At 46.6% G+C, this 25700-nt stretch overlaps 1 long non-coding RNA gene across 1 annotated transcript in view; it reads left to right on the top strand.

Annotated features, from left to right (window-relative positions):
- Window positions 1-408: 408 nt before the first annotated feature.
- LOC146870308 (uncharacterized) overlaps window positions 409-25700 on the top strand; it is a 28238-nt gene continuing 2946 nt past the window's right edge. The window contains exons 1-2 of the long non-coding RNA XR_014959374.1: window positions 409-777; window positions 12119-12343. This is a non-coding gene — a long non-coding RNA (uncharacterized LOC146870308). The remainder of the gene's footprint in view (window positions 778-12118; window positions 12344-25700) is intronic.

Raw genomic sequence — 25700 nt, 5'->3', positions numbered from 1 at the left:
GTAACATGAAGAACACTCTAGACGTACAAGCTAAGCTGCAGTAACTATTTCAAAAGCTGAGCCCACCTTCACAGACTTTTACACAAATCTGTAATAAAATTGGCACATATCGGGGGCGTGGCTTAGCAAGCCAGCATGGCGGACGTGTGCTAAGTAAGCTCCGTCCAGCCCTATACATCATCCTTCATTGATCCTGCTCCTCCGGCCATAAATATCCTCAGCTCAGCTATTTTGGAGGTGTGGGGACTCGGTGCTGCTTGCCTGGGTGATTTCGGACCAGCACCATATCCTGAGGCGGCGTGGTGGCAGTGATTGCCCCTGGGGCCTGGAGACGGTGCTGTGACCGCCTTGCGTATGGCCCTGTTGGCGATCTCAGGTGTGGGCGGAACTGCGTGGGCTGGTCTACCCTTTTGAGTGGCGCTGTGCGGGATCTTCGTATCCTCGCCGGAGCCTGTTCAGTGCTGCGTGCTTGTCTCCCCGCAGGGTGGACCCCCCCGCGCTCGGTGGTCAGATCGGACCGCGGGGGGAGTGTGCAGGAGACCAGGAGACACTTGGTAAAGACGCCGCCACTTTGCGATGCCCCGGCTGCGGAGTTCTTGGCCTCCCGGCGGCCCTGCCCGGGGTTGTTTGGAGACCTCGAGGACGTGCACCATTGCGTGCACCAGCACGCGCCCTGAGCGGTGTTTTGGGGCGGCGTTGCAGTGATGTCCGCCGCGGAGGCCTGAAGACGGCGAGGAGAACACGACCTTGCGTGCTGCCCCCCTGGCGTGTCCCGGGGTGAGTGGAGCTGTGGCGTTTGGTCTGCCTTGTGGGGTGTGCTGTACGGGACACTACATAACCACTGGAGCTCATCCTTTGTCCCCCGCCTTCTATATCACTGGGCTGATCCTCCCCATTCGGCAGTCAGTTCGGGCCGCAGGGGAGAGGTGCCTTGGCGGCTTGTGGATGCTTTGCGGGTCGCCACCATGTCCATGATGCCCTCGGGAGCGGAGTGAGTGGCCTCCCTCCGGTGTGATTTTTCTCCTTTGATGGCCTTGGCCCTGCTGGGGCGTTGGGGCCCTTTGGGAGCTTGAAATGTTGTGCGGACTAACGCCTGGTGTGGGTCTCATTCTGTCTCCCCCCCTCTCCACAGGTTTGTGCGGGGGTTCGGCGGCATTTTTGGGCTGCGTGGGGGTGTTGTTTGGCGACCTTTGTGAGACAAGTATCCTGCCTCCCCTGGTGGCCTTGGGGGCGCCTCTAGGTGGGCCTGCAGTTGTTGGGGTGAATTCCCTGTGTCCCACTATTGAGCCTGCAGTCAGCGGCCACTGTGCGGAGCGGCCTGATATTCTGGTCCTGTACCTTGCTTCTTGACTTTTCGGGGCTCCCCCATACCCCTCCCGTGCGGTTGGCTCGCCTGCTTGGAGGACACTGTCTGGGGGTGTGGAGTTAAGACGTCTGGCATATTGAGGCCCGGACAAACGTGCGTGCTGACCTGCACGTCTCTCTGCTGGCGTGGGGGCTGGCGGGTCTTCCCCTCCCCCACATTAGAGACCGGTCGGGCCGCGGGGGTTCCCTTTTGGGTGTGGACGGTGCCGCTTGCTTGTTTGGTGGTGGCCCCGTGGTGTGTGCCCTGAGCCCTGTCTTCACGGTGGTAATTTTGGCGGCCAGATCGGGCCGCTGCCCAGCACCATCGCAGTCTGTGCAGCGTTTGTATTGACCTGTTGACGAGGGACGGGCGCTCCGGTGTCTGACCACTTGGTATTGCAAGAGCACACTTGGCCCTTCATGACGAGAGACAAGACCGGTGGGGGCTCGTCCAAGCAGAGCACATTGGATACATTTGCTGGCTCTGGTGCCCCCGCGGCGGCATTGGGAGGGGCCCATGGCGATGTGCCGGACAATGCCACCCTCCTGGCAGCCATCACACAGTCCAGGGACGCCCTTGATGCAAAAATTGGGGCGGTGGGATCCGATGTTATGTTGCTGCGCCAGGACCTGCGGAATGCTGTGGCACGTATCACTGAGACCGAAACGAGAATCTCGGGGGTGGAGGACGTGGTGGCCACCCTGCAACAATGAGTGACGTCCTTGGAGAGTACCCAGTAGGGCCTGGCATCCAGGGTGGAGGAGGCCGAAGGGCGGGCCCGACGCAACAATCTCCGCTTTGTTGGCTTTCCGGTGGGGTGTGAGTCTGGAGAAATGGAGCGGTTCCTTACCCAGTGGCTGGAGAGTTGGCTACCCCCAGACTCCGTATCCAAATGCTTTGTCGTTGAGCGTGCCCACAGGGCCCTGATGCAGAAACCCCCGCCGGGGGCTCGCCCAAGGCCAGTGATTGCGAAACTGCTTAATTATCATGACCAGGACGCTATCCTGAAACAGGCCAGGGCCAAAGAACCCTTGCTGTATGACAATGCCCGTATCCTGATATTTTCTGACTATACTAAACTGGTCCAACAGCAGCGGTAATCATTCCTGGCGGCCAAGGCCTACCTTCGAGAACTCAAGCTTCCTTATGCATTGCTCTATCCGGCCCAATTGCGGGTCGTTTATCGCTCTCGTACTCACTTTTTTGACTCCCCAGGGGAGTTGTTCCAGTGGATGGATGAGATGGTGCGGCTGCGCCCTCATTCGCCACCCGGGAGAGGCTCTGACTCATCCTCGAGTGGGGCGACTCGAAATCTGCCGTTTGTTAAGGGGAAGGGGTCTCGACGCTTAAGATCCAGACGGCGGTCCAAGTCCGGCTATGCCCCGTCATGTGTGGGTTCTGCCTCAAGATAAGTGGCACCAGCTGATTGATCGGTATTTGTGTTCATACACTTAAAGTCCTCAGGAGCTTAGACTTGGCCGGAGGAGACCGAAGATGGCCGGTATCTCTGCTGGACATTCACAGACAGTGATAGGGGCCAGAGGACAATGGGCTGTAATGTGGGGATCCATTGGCGGGTGAGATGTGGTACCTCCTGTTGGGGTCAGCCTGCTCTGCCTGCCGTGACAGATACTTCACTGTTATTGAGGTGTAGGGTGGGGGGAGGTGAGTTTGTTGGGTTGTTCAGGTGAGTTGTTTTTCTTAATCGCACTGATCCATTGCATGTCGGAGCTTTGCTACGCTACCCTTCTGGGGCCACCAGTGTTCTCCATATGCATGAAGCCCTTCCATGGTTGCTCTGTCGGGTAGACCACTAGATTCTTTGGGGTCCCTGCGCGTGCTGAGCTGGAATGTGGCTCGCCATCCCACCAAGCTCCACTCCTTGGTGGTGGCCCAGGATTGGGTTGACCCGTGGCGCTGGTTGCATGGTACGACCCAGGGATACACTTATCTCTCAGCGGTCCACCACTCCTTCTCCCGCGTTGACTGCATTTTTGTTTCCCGGGTGGTTGAAGCGGATATCCTCCCCCGTGGGCTCTCGGATCATTCGCCAGTGGCCATTACGTTGTGCGCGGGTCTGGCACGGGGGCCATTCCAGTGGCGCCTTTCGACATGGAATCTTCAGAATGCAGATTACAGGGAGCGTATGGAGGAGGTCATTGATCGATACCTATCATATAATGTAGGGTCGGTACCTGCAGCGGAATCTCTTTGGGAGGCAATGAAGCCCACTCTTCGCAGCGTCCGTCGGGAGTCTCTCATTCGGGCTGAAGCTACAATTATGGATCTGGAGCGGCGTAGCAGGAACGGGGGGCGGCTGGTCTGCCGCCAACTGTTGCTTGCGCAACAAGACTACTCATCTCTCTTGCTAGACGAAGCCCGCCAGGCTTGGTTGGCGACCCGGAGCAGGTTATACCAGTGGGGAGACAAGTCAAGCAAGTTATTACACAGATTGTGTCAAGGTGCGTCGGGCTCCCAGGTTCCCACCGGCATTATCAGACCAAATGGGATGCCAATCTTGGACCCGTCGGCCATTGCAGAGAGCTTTGCGGCGTACTATGCGGACCTGTATACTCCTATGAAATGTCTGCCGGCAGAGGTGATAGGCCATTTTTTGGATGATCTCCCGCCTAGGGCCCTGTCAGATGAGGTTAGCGCGGAACTGGACCGTCCACTCACAGAGGACAAACTGGGCTCCGCCCTCTGGGAGTTGCACCCTGGGAGGGCCCAATGTCCCAACGGTTTCCCGAATGTATTTTTTAAACGTTATTTCCTACAACTCGGCCCTCATTACCGCAAGTGGTGGAGGAAGCCAGGGAGCACGGTCTTCTGCCCAGTGACTGGCGGCATGCGGAGGTGGTGGTCTTTCATAAACCCGGTAGACCTCCCGAACACCACGTGTCCTATCGCCCCATTTCCCTCCTCAACGCTGACGCCAAGGTCCTGGCCAAGGCATTGGCCAACCGTCTCCGGACCCATATCTCTTCCCTAATTCATTCGGATCAAGCCGGGTTTATGCTCCAGCGGGTGACCCGCCACAATATTCGCAGAGCGCATGCAGCTATTGCGGCAGCTAGGGGCCTTGGGGTGCGTGCGGCTTTGTTGCTCGCGGACAGGGACTGTGCCTTTGATTCATTGAGCTGGGAGTATCTATTTGCACTCCTGTGCAGGTTGAATTTGGGGCCTCGCTTCTTGTCTTATTTAACCCTACTCTATACCAACATAGCGGCGTCTGTACGCGTGGCGGGCTCTATCTCGTCGGTCTTTACTATTGGTCGAGGCACCAGGCAAGGTTGCCCATTGTCTCCATATCTGTTCGCCTTGGCCATGGTGCCCCTGGTTGCCTGGGTGCGCATAGATGCACAAGTGGCTGGTCTCGAATGGTCCGATGGGTTGTCGGATCGCATAGCCCTTTACGCCGAAGACGTGTTGTTTCTTCTTACCAATTTGGACAGGACTGGCCTGCGGCTGCTGCGCATCATGCAGGTGTTCAGCGAGACCTCCGGCCTCTATATGAATGAGATAAAGTCCACCCTTTGGGTCTTGGGCGGAGGGGATGATCTTGGTGAATGGGCCTCCACGGTATGGGTTGTGCACCGTGGGGCTGAAATATCTGTGTGTGTTGAGTTTCCGATTCACAGCCGCCCTCATGGGAAAGGAACATGGTGCCAGTGTGGAACAGGGTGCGTGAGGATATTAAGTCTTGGTCCCATATGCCCCTGTCTATATATGGTCGCTTGGCCATCTTTAAGATGGTCTCTCTTCCTCGTCAATTATATCAGCAACAAAATCATCCATATCCTATACCTCCAGGATGGTTCCGCCGGGTCAATACAGTCTTGGGCCAGTTTTTATGGGGGGGGTGGGGAGGTCAGGGTGGCTCTCCGTACCTGTTTTTAGTCCACTTATTGTGTGGGGCTTGTGACTTCCGACATTCTTTCGTACTATATGGATTCGCACTTGTTGGTCCTTAATGAATGATGGTAAGGGGATAGGTTGGATGCGGCTTATGCCGTAGAACGATGGTTTATGAGCAATCACTCGCTGCACATGCTCCTATATTCTGCGCCCTTGCAGCTTTCTTTGCTGTCTGCCACACAGCTTGTTTTCCGGATCTGGAGGCAGGCGTTGAGGAGGATGGGTTGGTGGAACCGTTTGACCCTGGAGACCCCGCTGTGGCACAATGGACGTCTGCCGCAGTTGGCGGCCTTGCCTAGATTCCGTGACTGGGACGCGATTGGGATCTCCACCTTGGGTGGTGTTATGCGGGGGCCCATTTTGAAGTCATTTCAGGACTTGCAGAAAGATGTTCTAATGCTACGTACCCAATTTTTTAAATATCTGCAATTTCGACATGCTATTTCCCCTAGTTTAGCGGGATTGGAGGCGCTGGACGACTTCAGTCTGGTGGAGGCGAAAGTGTCATGGGTGATTTCCAAGACCTTAAGATCTCTCAAATGTATCAATCCCTGGTCATACATAGTTCCCCTTCTCTGCAGCATCTCCGGGAGGCCTGGGAGAGTGATGTGGGCTCGATAGAAGAGGAGGACTGGACGGAGGCCCTTGCCTCCGCTCGTGTGGCGGCCATTGCGATAAGCCTCCGGCTTATCCAGTTTAAATACCTCCATAGGGTGTATTTTACTAGAGTCAGGCTGTACAGTGCGGGTTTAGTAGACTCCCCGGTGTGTCTTTGCTGCATGCATGAAGAGGGTACCTTGGCTTCACACCATATGGGATTGCTCCGCACTGGCACGGTTTTGGCAGGGAGTGATAACCAGCCTGTTGGAGGTTTTGCGTTGGGACCTCCCTCGTTCACCTAAGCTGGTTCTTCTGCACGTCATGGACGATATTGGGGGCAATATTTACAAACGTCGTCTTATGCTCCTGGGTTTTACCCTGGCCAAGCGCGACATTGCTAAAGCTTGAAAAGCGACAGTGGCGCCCTCTGTTTCGGTTTGGAAGACAGGTCTGGACTTCTGTATGGGCTTGGAGGCACCCATCTTTGTGGCGAGGGGTTCCCTCGGAAATATTACAAAATTTGGAAGCGCTGGGCAGACTATCGGAGACTGGAATTGGAGCCTGTTCCAGCACAGGGCTCGGACCGGCTCTAACCTTCTCCCCCCGGTCATTGGGTGTGTTTATATTTCTTCTTTGTGTACATCTGGTATGATAGAGCCTTTTTAGAAATAAACTGTGGTGAGCGTAGGATTGTTGCTCTGACTGTAAATTCCGATCATGCTTGGTTACCAGTGCGAGGGGGTAGGGGGTGGGCGTGTTGTATGTTCTTTATGTTCTTTTGTTTTGATTTAATTGCAAGTCTTTACAATATTCTTTCCATATATAAGCAAAAGTGTCAAAGTCATGATACTGTATGTTGATGCTACGGACACCTCTGGGTTACAGAGCTCCGCTCTATGTGCTTTTGACAAATAAAATACGTTTAAAAAAAAAAGAAATTGGCACATATCCAGCCTTTGCTCATTGAGGCCAAAAATGTGATTAGCAGATAGTCTAAATAATATTTATGACAGTGACAGGCACAGTGAGAAACTCGCACTACCTTACGTCTCGACTCCAGAGCTCTGAAATTATGCCCCTTCATCAGAACCTGAGATACTTAGCTCACAGTAGCCACAATACATGGGTTTCATAAACCGTACTGAAACACACCACATGGATTAAAGCAAACGTTTTAGAGAATGCTTGATGACGTAAAGCATGACATTTAGTGCCCAATGACAAAGACTGACTCTCAGCTTGACTACTGCATGCACTTAGTTCACAGTACCCCCTATTCAGGAGTGTAATCACATGTGGCATGAACAATACTGAAACATGCCATTTGAAAAAACATAAAGTTTACGTAGCGCAGGATGACTTAAAGCACAAAGGGGCAGATTTACAAGCCCCGTACGCCACTTTTGCGCCGCTGTTGCGTCATTTATGTGACGCAGTGGCGGCGTAAAGCCAGTGCCATGCTGCGGGGTATTTACAACGTGATGCATCTAGGGAGATGCGTCACGTTGTAAAGCCCTGCGCCACATGAAACCTGCGTCAGGTTTCATGTGGGCGTTTTGGCGCAGGGGGGGCGTTCCGGCGCAGGAACGCCTCTGAATAGTGGCTGAGTGAAATCTACAAGATATCACTCAGTCACTTTTCCGACCCCCCTGCGTCAAAACCTTGCACCTGCTTGAAGCAGGCGTAAGGCTTGACGCACCATGTTAGACATAGGCAGGGTTGGCACAGTGCTGGAGTTGCGTCGCGCCCGCAACACAACTCCAGCACTGCGCCAACCTTACGGCAGCAGATGCGACTCGCATCTGCATTTCCTTGCGCCATGATGCACCGCATTGTAAATACGGCACATCCGTGGTGGCGCAAGGATTGAGATGCATGTCGCAAGTTTCCTGGCGCATCCCTGCTGATTTGCAGGGATACGCCAGGAAACGTAAATCTGCCCCAAAAAATGTTAAGCACCAACATCCAGCAATAAACTGACCACTGCAGGTAACCAAGTGCACCATATCCACTATGCAGGGGCCCCACTTGGTGAGAGGGTTCTAACTCATTTTTTTGCTTCATTCTGTGTTATTCATGTTCCACTTGGACTTATGCCTTCATGCATTGTAAATATTTTTTTTCCTCATTCACATTGGGTATTTGGTCTTTGTCTTTTGCTTTCCATATTAGTTGTTTCGAAACATTTTCTCCTGGTACGAGCACATGCACATTCGGGCCTCCCCTTTTCTTTTCTCTTTTTCTTCCGACAAGCTATGATCATTATGAACTCAAGGTTTCCAAGATACACATTTTCATATTTGCATAACTATTGCAGCCTTGGAAAAGTTGCTTTGTGATTAAACGTCTTCCGGCTGCCCTTTGTTGTATACGAGTTCACAATCGAGGTCTAGGTGAAACTTTAGATTGTTATGGAATAAACACTTCTGGAACTTTCGAATAAAACATCCACGAATTCCTGCATAAAGGACTTAATGCTGTGTGTGCCGTGCGTCGGTATCACTTGTTCTTTGTTTATTGATTGTAAACCTTATGGTTCATGATTAACGCACACCATAGTGATTGCTGGGTGTGGGATGTCATGTGAGCACCTGGATTGATACTTAAGAAAGTTATAGACACTTTGACCCTAGGTATGTGGGGTTGTGCAATTTCTTAAACCACAGCTACCAAGGATTTATATTCAACTCTCAGATGAGGCAAGGTGAATGACGGCAACACAGAATAACTTCTGTCAATGAACATTAAAGGAAGTCAGTCATGGCTACGTGAATAGAACCACATTGCAAGTAAATTATAAACAGACAAAATAAACAATTGGATACATTGAACAGACATGAGTCGGAATGAATGACCACTTGGTGAAATCAACAATATTATGCTCATAAGGGCACGTTTTGAAGGGTTACAGGTATGTATCACAATAAACATGAAAAACTCTTTACAGGAAAAACGTAACGAATAATGGCAGAGCAAAATGGATGACTTAACAAAAAACGACATAAGCGATGCCACAAGAAAGAACACTACACTTGAAAAACTGACTATTTTGTGCACGACCACAAACCCATTGAATTTAGTGCCACAACAGCCTCCACAGATGTCTCCTTTGAGCTTGTGTGCTACAGCCATAAACAGGTTTTAACATTTTCACACTTGTGCTTTGAAAAACAAGAGCACCACTTTGTGAGCATGGACATATGAGCTGTTAATATTTGTAACCAACAAAAATCAGGCATCTAATTGGCTGGGCAACCACAATAACTTGGGCACTTGGCCAATCATGTGAGATTCCTGAATAATCTGAAAGTGTACTAATCTAATAAATCAATGAAAAAATAAGGTGTTGTATCTTTCAACATATTTCTTGCAAATTCTTAGAAGATGCAGAGTGCTTGACTTGCCAAACAAGTGATTCATTTTCAAATGGAAGATCGTGACATAAACACCAATAGAGAGTACGTCGCTAAATCAAAGTAAACATAATCCGAGACATTTTAGAACATGTTCTGTTTGCTTCACTTAAGGAACAATTTCGAAGATTTACCACCTCTAGTAGGAGACTACAGGGGCGAATCTGGATATGGCCAATCATTAAATTGTATTGCTAATTATAGAGTGCTTTCTTACTTACACCTTGCAGAAGTTGAAAATAAAATTTCTCTGTGCACTGACGTTTGGTGAAGTTAAGGTTTGGCACCAAATACTATTGCCAGGATCTCCATCTACACCAATATCTTCACTATTAAACATAAAGATAATATATAAAGTATACACTGACTAGCAAGTTGAATGACCTATGATCCCTTTAAGGAACCCAACTTGGGTGGCTTCAGAGAGGCGGCTCACCTCTACCAGCCTCTTAAAGGCAAATTGATTGAAGTCTAGATACTTTTAATGCTCTACAACCCAATGTGTAACCCATTCCAACAGGTGTACCCTCCTAAAACAAAAGCTTGCTTTGTTCAGCCTATTCAAGATTGCTGCATTTTAAGGACATCTTCCTACAAAGCTGAGCAAAATGAGACCTAGCAGGTGCAGTAACTTTATGATTAGGTTTGGGACAATAATGGCAATAAGTTAGTGTTCTAGTTCTTGAGGAAGACAGAGGCATGCTAATCAGTGCCAGCGATCAAAGGGGCATATTATCAAGCCAGTCGATAACATTATCGCCGCAGAAAACTGTCGCTAAAACGGCGATAATGGGCTTGATAATATGCTCTATGGAATTCCAATTGAAGCCCATGTTAGATGTGAAGGACGTCTAACCTGAGCTTCAATTGGAATTCCATAGAGCATATTATCAAGCCCATTATCGACGTTTTAGCGGCAGTTTTCTGCCGTTAAGCGGCGATCATTTTATCGCCTGGCTTCATAATATGCCCCATAGCAAGGTAACATGTAGAACGATAGTCGGTAGACACTGTATGGACCTGCTACCAGATGTATATAAACTAGTTGAAAAATACTAGTTTCAATTTGCGATCGGTGTAGTAATTTATGAAGCGGACTATGTACTTATAGGTCGTTTTGTAAATTACTAATCAGGAATGGATTGCAATCCGACGTTCCTCATGAATATTAAAGAGGAAAATTGCAAATTATGACCCACTAGGAATTGCAGCCATCACAGGGATGGTGGGATGCTGAGGCCAGGAAATTACCATGTCTGTGATTTTGCTTTTAAATAAAGCAATACGTTTTCGTTAATAGCAACCATGTTTTCCTTTTTTTTAAAAACGGAATGCATTTAAACAAATTAAAAGTGTAATTGCTATTTATAAGAGTAGGTAGTGGTCCATCTGGACCCTACCAACTCTTGAAAAAAATGTTTTTTATCATTTACAAAGGGGAAGAGGGATACCTTTGAGGTGTTGGTAAAATATTAATATTTTGAACCGGCATTTTGGTTGTAAAACATTAATACATACCACTGCAATTCGGGACTTGGAAATAACACCTCAAACACGCCCCTTCCAAATCCTAAATCTGTATTTAGTCACAAACCTAGCTTGCGATTTGGTAAGAAGTTACTGAATCACAATTTGGTGTTTGTACATTTAAAAAAACATGTTTGCGCTTGCAAACAGCCTGATTGTACCAATCGGGCCATTTGCGACCCCAAAAATGTTTTGTACATCTTGCCCCAGGACTCTAATCTGGGCCATGGACTTGTTCTACTTGTTCATTTTACCACTGACATGCAGGTCAATCTTTAAATGGCACCTGGGCTTTCCCTGACTCAATTACCACCCCCCATATCAATTCTGCAAATATGGACTGACCGCTTTTTAATCTGATTAATTTTCAGAAATTTATCATGTTTAATACCACACTCACACTCAGAAAGTGGCACAAAGTATCAGATAGTATGCTGAATGCCACATTTTCTCCTCCTGATTTCATCTATCCTAGTAAAGGCTGTGCTACCTATTTGAAGTGGTCAACATCTATTGCAGATACAATTGCTGCAACAATAGTCCTACCTACGGAACTTGAAAAACATTAAACGCTCCCTCTGGGGGTCTTTCAAGGCTCCATTTCCACTTCCCATTAATATCTACATCCTTCCTTTGTCGAGCTCGATTAGAATCTATGGTTGTGCTTAAGACCCAGCTTATTATTCATCTTAATGAGGACTGCTCCCAGCATGAAACTTAATAACTATCTATGTGACATCAAATACTGGATGGACTACAACTGGTTGAAAATACATTTGGTTAAAATAGAGGCACTAATATTGGGGAACCAGTGTAGTCTTCTTCCTTTAGGCCCTTTTCCTATTCCGAAGCCAGTAGGTAAATCCGTAGGAGTCATATGTGACTGCAATTTGAAACAGGAGAGCGAAATGCTGGCAGTAGTGTCTTGTGGTGTTCATCTTCATAAACCCAGACTGATTCTTCCTGATCTTTCAGACGAATGGCTGTGTCTCATTCATACTCATTATTCAGGAAAAATCTCTATACTGGACTTTACTCAGTTTTGTCTTTTCATCTTTTCTAGCACTAAGAGACCAGTGTGTGTATCCTACGCTTTATAAATTCTGTTTAACTTAACAGAACAATTAACATATACATTTAATTAAAAAAAAAAACATTGAAGCAGGACAGCTGAGTATATATTGCAATAAACGACAAAGCAAACATGGCCATTAGACTCACACATTTCACTGAACGAGCATTTGAGTGTATTTTGAAATACCTTGAATAGCTATTTGCAGTACCTCAGTTCTGGATCTTATGCTTTTTTCTACAGGCCACTCCATCATCCATCATGCATTACATCTGGTTACCCTAACCACGCTCTGTGCTCTGCAACAAAATCAGAATGGCTAAGGCACTCCCAGACTGTGAAAAAATACCGGAAGAAAAACTGTCCGGCTGGCAGCTGATTGGCGGGGGCAACTTTGGCAACATCTACAGGGTCCGGCGTCCAGCACATAGACTGGTGCTTCGATGTGGCAGTCAAGAAGCTGAACAGGTGAGAAGGAGATACTAGGTGCACTTACGGTGTATTGAAATGTATGCATGGTTCCAGGTAGACTAATAGTGTCCGTGGAAGGCCGAGGGATTTATAGAGGTTTTTGCAAGCTCCAGGTGTGTTGGGAGAACCAGCTGGCATATCCTAGAATGCCATAATGCTCAACGCTCAGCCTTCTGATTCATATATTTGCAGTTTGTAGAGTGCACTAATACTGAAAGGTGTTCTAAGAAGAGAACGGTATGGGAGAGGCTGGAAACTTGGTCAATGCTAGTTTTCTTAGTTGCCATAACACAAAGGAATTAGGTCGAGTTTATTTTACAGGGCAGGTCAGACAGGCGCTACTATAGGCACACTGAGAGAGCATGCTTGTAGGGACACAAACTCCCACAAGAAATATACAGACAGACGCACATTCACCCAGTTGCATCATTGTCAAATGATCATTTATTTGTTGTGTGTAATTTACAAACACAGACATAGTACAGCCCTCCGATACATGTGTAACACTGGTTCTGGTGGCTGAATAAATAAGAAAATGGTGAACATTTAAGGCATGTCTCACGTAGCCCCACATAGAGTAGCCAAATGTATTAAGCATATTTCTTAACTTTTAAAATATCTACTTTTTTAAAGAAATGGCATTTTCTCCAACACAAAATCACTCTCCTAATTTAAGTTCCACTTACCTTTTTGGGTCCCTAAGCTGGCAATGTACAGCATAGGGGGTAATGTACCTGCTTCTCAAATATCTGTGCAATTTGCACATTACAGATTTCAATCCCTGCAGGAAAAAGTGATTGCCACTAAAATAGTAATTCTTACATCTAAAATGTACAGCAATGTGAAACCACAATACAGCAACTGAAAACATTAAAGGTAAAACTATAGTTCTTCCAAACTAATTGCTGTGGAGAATAGAAGAATAGTTTCATACTGCAGAAAGTTGTAGTTCTTAAAAAAAGTACATCATCTAAACTAGACTGTGGAACGCAGTTCTGTGTGAGCTAATTCTCGTACTCTTTGTCTATGTATGCCAAATTAGGCAAAGATAAGATGACACAAAATGCAGGCTAAACGAGACCCCTCTAAATAGTCTAAATAGTCTTATAGAAACCCGTTCGCTGCACAATATGCAGAAAAGCTTTGTAAAATTGCATTTACAAAGCTTCACACACACTTACTAATTTGTCCACCAAAGTACCTGATGGCAGATTAAAGGATACGTGAAATGATTAGTATGCTGGAAGGGTCGTTTTCCAAAGTTAACAAATATTCTTACCACCTAAAAGAAGCACAAAGCCTACCTCTCCCTCTGTATATCCAGATAGCTGCTGTGTCAAAGTGACACCCATGTTCTTTAGTGTAATGGTCAAACTCCATGCTTCATGAACAATTAGTCCTTGGCTGACGACTAATGAATGACAATTACAACAATCAGTAGCTGAAGGGAGTGATCTCAAGTCTGTGGATGGCGTAGGCTGCCTTTGCCAGACATGTGAAGGTGGGGCAAGAGCTAATGTAGCCTGGTTGATGTTGTTTGTGTAACCTGAGTTGTGTACAAGGAAGACGCCATGAGCTAGGATACCTCTTCCTCAACTCACAGAAAAGAAGACAATACTTTCACTCCAATTCAATTCATTTTTATAATCTGACTACTAAATTTAGGGCCTAATTCACAAAGGTAAACTTACACTTGAAGTATAAGTTTAGACCTCAAGTGTAATTTTAGTAAGTTTAGACCTCAAGTCAAAGTTTAGACCTCAGGTCTAAGTTTATACCTCAAGTCAAAGTTTAGACCTCAGGTCTAAGTTTATACCTCAAGTCTAAGTGTAGACCTCAGGTCTAAGTTTAGACCTCAGGTCTAAAGTTAGACATGAGGTCTAAGTTTTTCCTCTGTGAATCGGGCCTCTAATATTTTATTTACAACACAGCCAAACAGAAGCTTCACAATAAAAACATGAAAAATGAAACAAAAAATACAAACAGGAAAATTACGATTCAAGTGCGTGACGAGATCCTGGTCTTGGTTGACAGTATCTTTCTCAGACCCCTCCCAACTAACCCACTTCTCAACCTTTCTGATCTTACTTAAACACCCACCAGGAGCAGTCACCTTCCGAAACCCTCTCACCTTCTCTCTCTCCACTTCTGTCCACTCCACCCCACTCTCATCTGACTTCTCAGGACCAGAAGCCCATTCCAATGCCTACCACATAAGCCTCAGCCCTCCCCTGTTTACCACTGGCCCCCTTTCTCTGCTTTCCTGTCCTCTATATCTTATCTCACAAAGATAATAGACATCTTTATCCAGGCCTTCTCTCATTTCAGCAATTTGCTTGCCTCTCAGAAATGCTACCAACCACAACCAATGCAGTTCAAGAGCGCCTTTCCAAACATGAACCTTAGGGATAATCATTACCCCAGACCCAAACATGCATACTCCCGACTCAAGGAGAATGAAATACACAACCTTGTGAAAAGCTTTAAAAAGACCAATGCCTCCGACATTTGGTTCCCTAGCCAAATACAAAATATCTTTCTTATCCCTACCATTATCTTGAATCATACGCGAGATCCATACCTTTATCCGCCAAAATCGCAATTTATTCTCTAATTTGGTCCATATTACCACTCTTTCTCTCAGTCAAACTGAGAACAAACTCCACTTTCCCCCCTTACTTGCCTGCAGCACAACTGCTGCTCTGCAGTCAAACACTTACTTGAGATCTACAACATGATCATTGACTACAAGATCGACATCCTGGTCCTCACCGAAACCTGGTTGAACAATACTACAAACAGTGGGGCATATTAGCAAGGGCTTCATCACCGCATTAGCGGCACTTTTTGCTGACAAAGCGGCGATTTTTTTATCGCCCAATTACCAAGCTGCCGCTAACAGCAGTTAGCGACAGCTTCCAGGCGATAGTGACATCCCATAGAGGCAAGAGTTAAAATTAAAACTGCCTGCACCACTCCTCTTTACCCTCGTACCTCTCAGAGAAACTGAAAAATTCTGGTGCCAACCGAGATTCAAGAAATGCTCAATTGTTCCTCCTCGAAACCCACCCTACCTTCAAAAATGAGAGATACATGAACCAATCTTTCCCCAGAAATGACACAAGAATCTCCTCTGTCTACCGGTTGCTGTCTAGGATTCAGGGTGTCCAGACTTGGCTCTTTGCCATCTGGGTGTATAAAAGGACGCCACTTTAACAGACGTGGAGGTACGCCAACTCTTTATTAAACCATCAGCTCTCCAACCTAGGCAGCAACTGCCGCACTGATAACTATCCTGTTCCTTCTCCACATTCTGCCCACTATGACATAACCACATACCTGTACCCACACATATCCCCCTTAACGCAATTATATAAAGCAAAAGGACAATATGAGGATAAAACGCCAATACAATATTAAGGAGAAGAAATACTTCAAATGTAACATAGCAACAAAATGTTTATATTACCATACGTTTCCAGAAACACATAAATGCTATTTTATAATATTAATATTAAAAAATACAATGCGAGCACTAAAAGTGCACAGGGGCTAGAAAATTTACCCCTTACATAATCTTTAAATCGTACAGGTGCTTTTCTCACTCTAACGGAAGTATCATTGGCTGTGGTTCTCTTCTTGCACAATGAACTTCCACCTAATTTGTCACACATCACCACTAACCACATCACCACCTTCCTGACTCGCATCGTTCTGGATTACATCCTCACCCCCAGTATTGCACAATTTGGTACCTACCACAGAGGTTCTCCAACAGGAACTACAGAAATCATGCTCTTATTCCATACTTTTTCTCTCTAACCACAATTGCATGGTCTTGCACCTTAGTGGCCTTTCTAGGTAATGACAATCTCGACCTTGCATTACACTTGCTTCTTTTTTTTACCCAATCTCCCACCCGTACTCTCACTTCCTTGTTCGCACAATGCTCACTCGGCTTGCCAGCCAATGCCTTCTTCACATCAAAAACCTTTCCCAGAACATCACCATTCATCATTTTCCTATCTATCCATCCTGTGTTTAAATCAGTGTCAGCAATTCTTCCTTTCATGAGGGTAAAAGGTAACACTCCAGTCACATTGTGGGGGGTAATTCTATAGGTCCACAATCACCTGTTTCCAATTCATGTTATTCATCAAATCTAACTGTAACTGGTCCTTTAATACCCAGTTGAATCTCTCCACTAAACGATTACTTTTGGGATCATAGAGGGATGTTCTGATGTGATGAATATCATGCTTATGAAGAAAAATCTTCATCTCTATCTAAACCACATATGCACCATTATCACTGACTGACTCTTCCGGATAACCCTTTCTGGAAAATACTTTGCTAAGAAAATCCAGTACAGAAGAAGTAGAAACATTCTCAACCATCCTTATTTCCAGCCATCTAGATAAGCAATCAATGAGAACTAGGGCAAATTTTGGAGCACTTCCCAAGACACTAAATGGACCCAGGGCATGCATGGAAGTTTCATGGGCATGACAGGAGATGGCACCGTAATTCGAGTCTTATCACTAATAGCACAAGCATCACGGACCTTAACAAAATGTTCTGCCAATCTATTTAGACCCAGCCACCAGAAATCTTCCCTTATTTTAAGGTTTCAATGCCCTCATACTTCCATGACCACAATGTACAAAATTAAGTACTTTATTTTACAAACACTTAGGTACAATCAACAATTCTCCTCGTCTTGAAATACCATCAACCACAGATAACTCCAAAGGAACTTTAGCATACAAAACCAACTCTTCCTGAATATCCTTTATTTAGGCCAACCCTGAACAACAAATATAATAACTTTGCTTAAAATCTCATCTTCCCTCAATGATTGCAACCATACTTCCTTACACAAAACACCATTCAACACCTCTTTCACATCATTCAACATACAAACAATTTCCAGATCTTCCATTTTATTGCCACAATCTGCATCCTCATCTTGTACCGATAGTCTAGACAAACCGTCTGACGCAAATCTAATCTCTCCTGAAACATGCTTTGATCTTTACAGAAATTCCTGCATCCGAAATTGCCACTTAGCAATGCAAGGAGTGGCCCTTCTCCCACTATGAGTGCAAAATAAATCCACCAATTGTTTGTGGTCGGTGTGCAAGATAAATTCACTTCCTCATAAATGTTTTAAAATATTCCACACCCCCAACATATGGCCAAAGCCTCCTTTTCAATAGTTGAGTAAATGGTTTCCGCCCCTCATTGGGCTCTTGATGCAGAGGCAATGATTTCTTCACTACTATAAATCCGCCTCTGCATCAATACTACCCACAAGAAAACATTGCACGCATGAGTCATCAAGATATTAACATCCTTGATGTCAAACGATTTCAATGGTTGGCCAGACACAATACTTTCTTTAATTTTATCAAACACCATATCACACTCCTTCATCCCCACATACCTCAGATTCTGTTTTAACAATTCTTGCAGAACAGCAACTCTAATCGCAACTGGAGTGACAAACTTGTAGTCAGAGCAGACTTGACTACAGCAACGCACTCTACGCCACCACCACCCAGAAACTCCAAAAGAAACTGCTGACAATCCAGAATGCCTCCGCCAGACTCATCCTGAACATCCCACGTTGCAACCACATCACCGGCAACCTGATAGACCTTTACTGGCTACCTTTCAAAAAGAGAATCACCTTCAAGCTTCTCACGCATGCCTACAAAGCCCTCCACAATGCCGGAACTGCATATCTCAACCACCGCCTCACCTTCTCCACCCACACCAGACATCTTCGATCTGCCCAACTGTCCCTGGCCACCGTCCCACTGATCAACAAGACCACGGCTGGAGGAAGACTCCTTCTCCTACCTCGCTGCAAAGAACTGCAACTTCTAGCCTCTGCACTTCAGGCAATCACCATCACTGCCGCAATTCAGGAAGGACCTCCAGATCTGGCTCTTCTACTGAACCGCAGACCCAGCCCCACCCCACTCCGACCTAGTGCCTTGAGACACTCACAGGTGAGTATTTGTGCTTTATAAGCCCCTGATTGATTGATTGAAACTCAGAATACAATTCAACTAAACCTAAAAAAGACTACAACCGAACCATGTCTTTGGGTGAAGGGGCCTCCTCAATGGCTCTTAAGATTTTTAGGTTGGGTTATACACCCTTAGCAGACACATGATGGCCTAAATAATCAACATCCAACTGTGCAAATTTATACTTGTCTTTCCTTCGTTTCAAGCCACTCCTCTTCAATATATTCAATATCTGCATGAACCCCATGCTTACTTTTGTCCATTGCATAAACCAAAATCTCTTCTTGGAAACATTCTACCCCATATTTCTTTGAAAAAGCGATTCATCACTCTTTGGAACACAGATCCCAGAACCCAATTGGCATGCAAATGGAGCATTTTTCACCCTCCGGTGTTGCACATGAGCTAAGATTTTTTGAATTCTGATGTATCTCTATTTGATGATATGCTGCAGACATATCTAAAGATGTAAAAACAGTTTCACCTTTCAATGTAGCTAACATCTCATTGATATTGGGTAGTGGCTGACGATGTAACCCAATATTGAAATTTAAGTTCCAAAGATCCACATATAAACATAGGGACTTGTCTGCTTTATGCGCTGTTGGACTTGGCCCTTCTGGCAGGTTCACCCCTGAAACCCTTTGCTGTTAATTGTGACCTGGTGTTAGTCATTTTTGGCTTCTACGCACTTTACCGCTGTGTCCCAGGGTAAAGTGCGTGCGTGTAGTGAGGTTGGCCTGCCCTCCCATAGGAATGCATGGGGGAATGTATGTGTCCCTGGTAGTTCCTGATGCGTGGGGAGTGCAGGTGCGAGTTTGGTATGTGCGGACTCGTGTGATTAAATGCTGCGCGATGATGTGTGCGGCGTTACTGTAGCTAGTATGGACGTGCCACTTCTAGACGCTGGCATAAATGTGCAGTGACTGCCTGTCGCGTGATTGGCTGGCTGAGGTCATGTGATGGGCTGCGGAATCCCCAGAGTCAGGAGGAGTCCCCCAGTGGTGAATGGGGAGATCAGCAGCCAGATGGGTGTGAGGAGTACACCTAGGACCTGAATAGGGCTGGGCTTTCCCCACACAATGCTGGCTCCGCCCCCTGTGGTGCGACTGATGACCCTGGCCTGCTCTGTGAATAGGGAGAGGGGCTGAGCAAAACAAAGTGCTCAAGAACCAGTTGCATCTGGTTCGCCCCTCCCCTGCACCTTGAAACCAAGGTAAACCTGTGTATAAAAAGGGGCTGTGACCCCATGTAAAAGGTTCTCTTTCTGATCCTAACTTGAGGGGGGCCTGCTGCTGCTGGGCGCCAGGAGAGACCACCACTGGGGACTGCCTCCCTGCTGGAGGGCCCTGTGAGCTGGCCCCTGGGCCCAGTCTTTGCCCCCCTGCTTCTGAAGACCTGGCCTGAAAGGCTTTTCCCTGGACCTTGCCTGCCAGCGCCGGGGAAGCGCTAAAACCTTGATTTACTGAAGAAGCCCCTGCATTTGTGGCCAGCAACGCAGCGCTACGACAATCTGCAAGGGAACCCCGACGTAGGGAGTGCCCACCCCGCTGATCTCTTTATTTGGCGGGAGCCCACCCCACATATGTGTGTCTGCCGCGGGTGCCCACCCGCTTATCTATTTAGTTAAAGTGCGGGAGCCAACCCCGCATTGTGTATTTGAAGAACGGGAGCCTACCCCGTGTTGCCGGCGCCAAGGCCTCCAGGGCCGCCGCGCTGCCCGCGGTGACCCGGAAGCAGTCCAGGAAGCTCTGATCTTGGGCGGAGCCTGACCCCAACAGCAGGAAGCAGACGGGAGCCTACCCCGCGCTCCTGCGAACAGAAGAAGACCGGGGGAGTGAGGACGGCGGCGGCGGCTCCTCGCGCAGGGCTCCCGTGTGTGGAGGGAGCCCTGCAGGTCTTCAGGAAGAGAGAAGACCCAACCGGAGGAGCCTCGTGTCAGTCCGGTGAGTGGGGCCTCGTGTCAGACCGGAGGAGGGGGTGTGTGAAGGGCCTGGCCGGTGCCTCCCCCCCTGCAACTCCAACGTCACGCATTGTTTGTTTTGAGCCCCGAGGCTCCCACGTTACGGGGGCAGATTGTTGAGCGCAGAAGTCGCTCCAACGACGGGGCAAATATTTGTTTTGAGCCCCGAGTCTCCCACGTTACGGGGGCAGATTGTTGAGCGCAGAAGTCGCTCCAACGACGGGGCAAATATTTGTTTAGAGCCCCGAGACTCCAACGCGAGGGCGTTTCTTTGGGTGATTTTGAGCCCACGAGGCTCCAACGTTAAACGGGGGCATTCTTTGTGTAGAGTCCAGAGGGACTCCAACGGGACCACAATATTTGTTTTAGGGCCCGAGCGAGGCTCCAGCATAATTCCTTTAGAGCCCTGTGAGGCTCCAACATTGGCCCCCTCATTGGTATAGAGCCCACAAGGCCCCCCCCCCCCCCCATTGTCGTGGGGCATCCCAGAGCCCAGAGAGGGCTCAGGAGGCACGCCGGTGCCAGGTTCCTTTCCCCAGCTGCCCAGCACTTAGTGGGCAGCTGCAACGTTTAGGTTGTGCCCTGTTGCTTTACGCTTTGGCTTGCGCAGCCTGCGCAGTCTTGCCCTGACTCTGCGGGACAAAGGGCGTTTGAGCCCCTGAAAGGCCAGGTTGGCCTGGGGACAGTTTTCTTGCGTTGTGCCCTCACCTAGGGTACATGATTGTTTTTACCTATGTGTGTTGGCGCAAAATGCATTTCCTTTATCCTATGTTTATTGCTAACTGTGCCTATGCGTAGGAGAGGGTTTTTCCTAGTATAGGTTACAACTAGTAAATTCATGGTTCCCTGCGTAATACTTTCCTAAGGTGGTTAGGGTTGCGTAGGTGGTACTTACCTGTTACCAGTAGTTACTGGTTGTGCGCTACATTTATTATTTGTTCTACATTTCTATGTTTACAATTTGGTGATTTGTGCTAATTCTGACAGTGGCCCATGTTGCCCTGTCTTGTGTAAATAGTCCCCTGTAAATTCTGCCCAGTGCCAGTTGGCACAGTGTAAATCGTGTGATTATGATCTAATGTGTTTTGGTATAATACAAAGGCTATTTTTATATAATACCTTGTGTGGAGTTTCTTTTGTGGTGGGCCTTGGGTGTTGTTGCTGGGTGCGCGCGCAAACGCTTTGCACATTGCCTCCGGGATAAGCCTGACTGCTCGTGCCAAGCTACCAAGGGGGTGAGCAGGGGTTATCTTTGGCGTGTAACTCCCCAGCCCTGACTAGAGTGGTGGTTTCTGCCTGGCTTTGGCGCAAGCCTTAGCCAACCAGAAATCCCATTTCTAACATGCACCAACATAATTGTAGATAACCATTTAGACCCTTCTATGGGTTCAATATTAGACAAGGAACACAATTTGCCTAGTTCTTCCTTTAACTCTCACCTAAGACATGAAGGCACTCTGCGTGGTTTATGTACCGACGGAACACCATTACTCTTCAAAGCAATACGGTGTTTAAAACCTTGCAGTTTGCCCGACCGATCACGAAATATGTCAGCATTCTCACGAATCCATTTTTCCTCTTAACGTCCTGTTTCCAAGCAACAGCATTCAAGCATGAAGCTAATATTTTGGGTTTGGTCATCACTAGTTCAGGATGATTGGGATCCAAAATAATATTAAGTTCCCCCTGACCATCCAAGCCTAATACATTAAACCCATCCTTCACAACAAACACATGATTGCTATCAAACTCCAGTTTGGCCATAAATGTATCCACCACTTCCAGTCCTTTTTACTCATATGCAAACAACTTGTTACCTTTGAAACATGCCACCTCCCTCTATGTTCCTTGTGACTTGTTTTTTATGTTGTCTTGTTCTCTTGTAACCGAGATAACTAATGTAACTATTGATTTACTTCACATCTATGTAAAGTGCTCCGATACCTCCGGGTCTAGTAGCACTATATAAAAATCTACAAATAAATAAATAAATAAACAAGTTTGATTCAAAGGAGGGCACTGTTTTTGGTTACCTAAATGTGCCTTACTGCCACAACGAAAACAACGAATGTCCTTCTCCGTACTAGACAATGCTATTTGTCACTGTTATCCTTTTCAGTTCCTTATAATCCTTTCTGGACAGACTACTGCCAGTTCCTTCATACTTGTCAGCAGCCGCGGCCCGTGGAGGGAGTTCCGTGGGGCGGTAAGGCGCGCTACGAAATTCGTTTTATTTATTTAATTGTTTACTTACCTGCAATTATCCATATTCCAATTTTTAGAAGCCCCCACCCTGCCCCTCCCCCGCCCCGCCTTACCGCCCCACGGAACTCCCTCCACGGGCCGCGGCTGCTTGTCAGATAGTTCGATGCTTCTCGCTATGATTAAAGATAACTCCAAACTAGGATCCTCACTGGATAACAGTTGTTCTTAAATGTCTTGTTACTTGTCTTTTTTATCAACTGGTCACAAATGATTTCATTACAAGACCGGAGGCTACCATTATGCATATCACTTTTAATGCGTCTCCAAGCAGCCGCATACATCATAGAACAAGTGTTCCAAATAGAACGTTAATAACAACAAAAGGCATGAGACCACATCATCCAGCCTCTTTTAAATGCGGCTCCAGGCAGATAAGTTTATTTCCTTACTTCTCTTACTTTCATGTACCTTTATTACCTTATTTGACTTCTCCTTCTCTCTTTTAGAAATGTAATATTGCCTATGTGCCCTTCGATTTTCTTATGCGCTTCATTATTATCAACGATTGGATTATAAATATTTTCTCCTTTTCTCGGGCGCCTTCCACCCCCGACACCCCTCCCCTCTCATGTCACCGCTACCTCCAATTTACGGAAGTACGCGCTCTCCCTTTACCCCTGCTCTTCTCGTTTTATTTTTTTAAAAATAATTAGAGCTCACGGTTTAGAGTCTTTCTCCGCCCGCTCTCCTCCTCACACAACCGGACCTTTGACGGTGCTCCCCCTCCTTTGATTGACGGTGCTTCCCTTGCCTTTAACGCTCCCACGCACCGCCCCGGATATATTTTGCAGAGAGACGCTTCGTCCGACAATATTTTGAGGAATGAATCTTGGCAACGTACCGCTACCGTAGCGGCGTTGCCAGGGATCATTCCTCGATATCCTTTTGCAACATAAACAAGGCCTACGAGGCCTTCGCTCCTACGCACTAACAGTATCCTAGCAACCACCGCTACAGCAGCCTCCGGTGATTCCCCGGAGGCTAGCACCAGCTGACAGTTGAGAAACGCTCCTCATCGGAAAAATAGCTATATCCAGCAAAATATTAATTTTTAAGAGCCATACCCAGCAAAATATAAATTTTTAAGAGACATATCCAGCAAAATATTAACTTTAAGCCTATCCAGCTTTAATCTAGTTAGAAATATTCTTTATATCTCCAAACCCTTATAATATAAAAAAAAAAGAGAGATAGAACATTTTATTTAAACCTGATATTATTAAAAAAAAAAAAAACGAGAACATTTTATTACCTTTAATTTTACTCATTTAACATGTCCGACTTTGATTCAGACGAAGCAGAGGCTAGCTTAGCTACCCCTAACATAAGTAATGAGGCTTTTAAAAACATCATCCACGAGGAAATGAGATTGTGTATGTTGGAAACTCTTTCCAAAGTAATGACTTCTAAAAGATCTCTCCTATGTGAAGAGGACGATATTACTCTAGATCAACATACACTCAAAGAAGATCTCTCTCATACAAAGGAAAAGAGACTTAAAAAAAGCAAGAATTTCGATTTTATCCCCAAGAGCACTGAAGGTCCTAGTACCTCATCTTACACGGGAGGTCACCGCACCTCAAATACCTTGGGTGTCCCTAGCGGCACAACACATAAAGGTGTCCTTAGCGGCACAACGCATAAAGGTGTCCTCAGCGGCACAAAATATCTGGGTGTCCCCTGCAGCACAAAATATCGTAGTGCTCAGAATGACGACCTCGATGAAAATGATGATGATTTTGATAATGACGACGCCTCTAATTCCCCCGATGAATATATTTTAGATCTCGATGAAGACGATCTTGAATTTAACTCTCTCGATGAGGATCTCTCTCGCTCTTCTAAAGATAACATCCTAGACCCTTTAGGGCAAGAAATGTTCTCCCCCCTTAATATTAAACATCCAAGGAGCTCAGAATGGATCCCGCAGGACCACGTGAGCAAATTTATCAATAAATGGCTAAGAAACCCTCTAGACAGAGATTCTAGAAACCTTTTGAGAGCAGAATTCTCCAGACCTTTCATTGGAGCTAAAACCTGTCAAACCCTGAACCTTGACCCAGAGCTCATCAAGTACCTCTTCAAGCTAGGAAGAGACCCGAGAAAAGGGATGGAGAGATCCCTTAAAGGATGTCAAGATAGAGTCCTAGATATCCTAGGCCCCCTCGCAAGAATCATCGACATCACTGAAGGTAGCACATTAATGGAACCCCACTAAACACTGAAATTATTAGAGGACTTAGCCAGAGAGCTCTCGTCCTCTTAGGCAATGCTAATGCCAGCCTCAACTCAGAGAGGAGAAGAGTAGTCCTCACAAAAATTAGCCCCAAATTAAGCGACTTAGCCGACAAAGAACCTTCCATCAACCCCAAGGGCTTGCTCTTTGGCAAAGACTTAATCAAAACTTTAGGAAAATATGTCTCGACCTTTACGGCCCTAGATAAAGCCCACCAAAACATGAAAAGAGTCTTTAACTCAAGTAACCTTTTCGGGAGGTCCGGTAGACGGGGCCAGTCTTCCGGCCGCTTCAACCGGAGGCCCTACCCCAGAGGAAGAGGATATGGCGGAAGGGGATTCTTTCCCTCGAACACTCCCCAATTCTTTCCACAAAGAGGAAGAGGATTTCGTTCAAGAAACTTCAGATCCCGGAGTGCTTCCATCGACAACAACACTCAAAGTGAGTATAGTCCCTACCCCACCTCCTCCCCCCCTTTTACCCAAAGTAGGAGGGAGACTCAAACGTTTCTTCAACAATTGGAAACTAATAACCCAAGACCCATGGGTCTTAAATACTGTGAGAGGGTTTATGATAGACTTTGTCCAAACTCCTTACTAATCTTCTTTCCCAAGAGAATTGATTCTTACTTTAGATCAGGAAAAGATAATAGAGGAGGAAATCTCCACCATGCTTCAGAAGGGCGCTATAGTAGAAGTCCCTCTAGAGACGTTAAAATTTATAAGCACCCTCTTTCTTGTCAAAAAAAAAGAGAAAGGTTGGAGACCCGTCATAAATCTAAGGGATCTCAACAAATTCCTCGTTTTCAGACACTTCAAAATGGAGGGAATTCACCTCCTCAGAGACTTACTC

This window comes from Triturus cristatus, chromosome 1_1 (genome assembly GCF_964204655.1).
Source record: "Triturus cristatus chromosome 1_1, aTriCri1.1, whole genome shotgun sequence".
Lineage (NCBI taxonomy): Eukaryota > Metazoa > Chordata > Amphibia > Caudata > Salamandridae > Triturus > Triturus cristatus.
The sequence above is the reverse complement of the archived record's forward strand: the minus strand, read 5'-3'. Positions and strand labels throughout refer to the sequence as shown.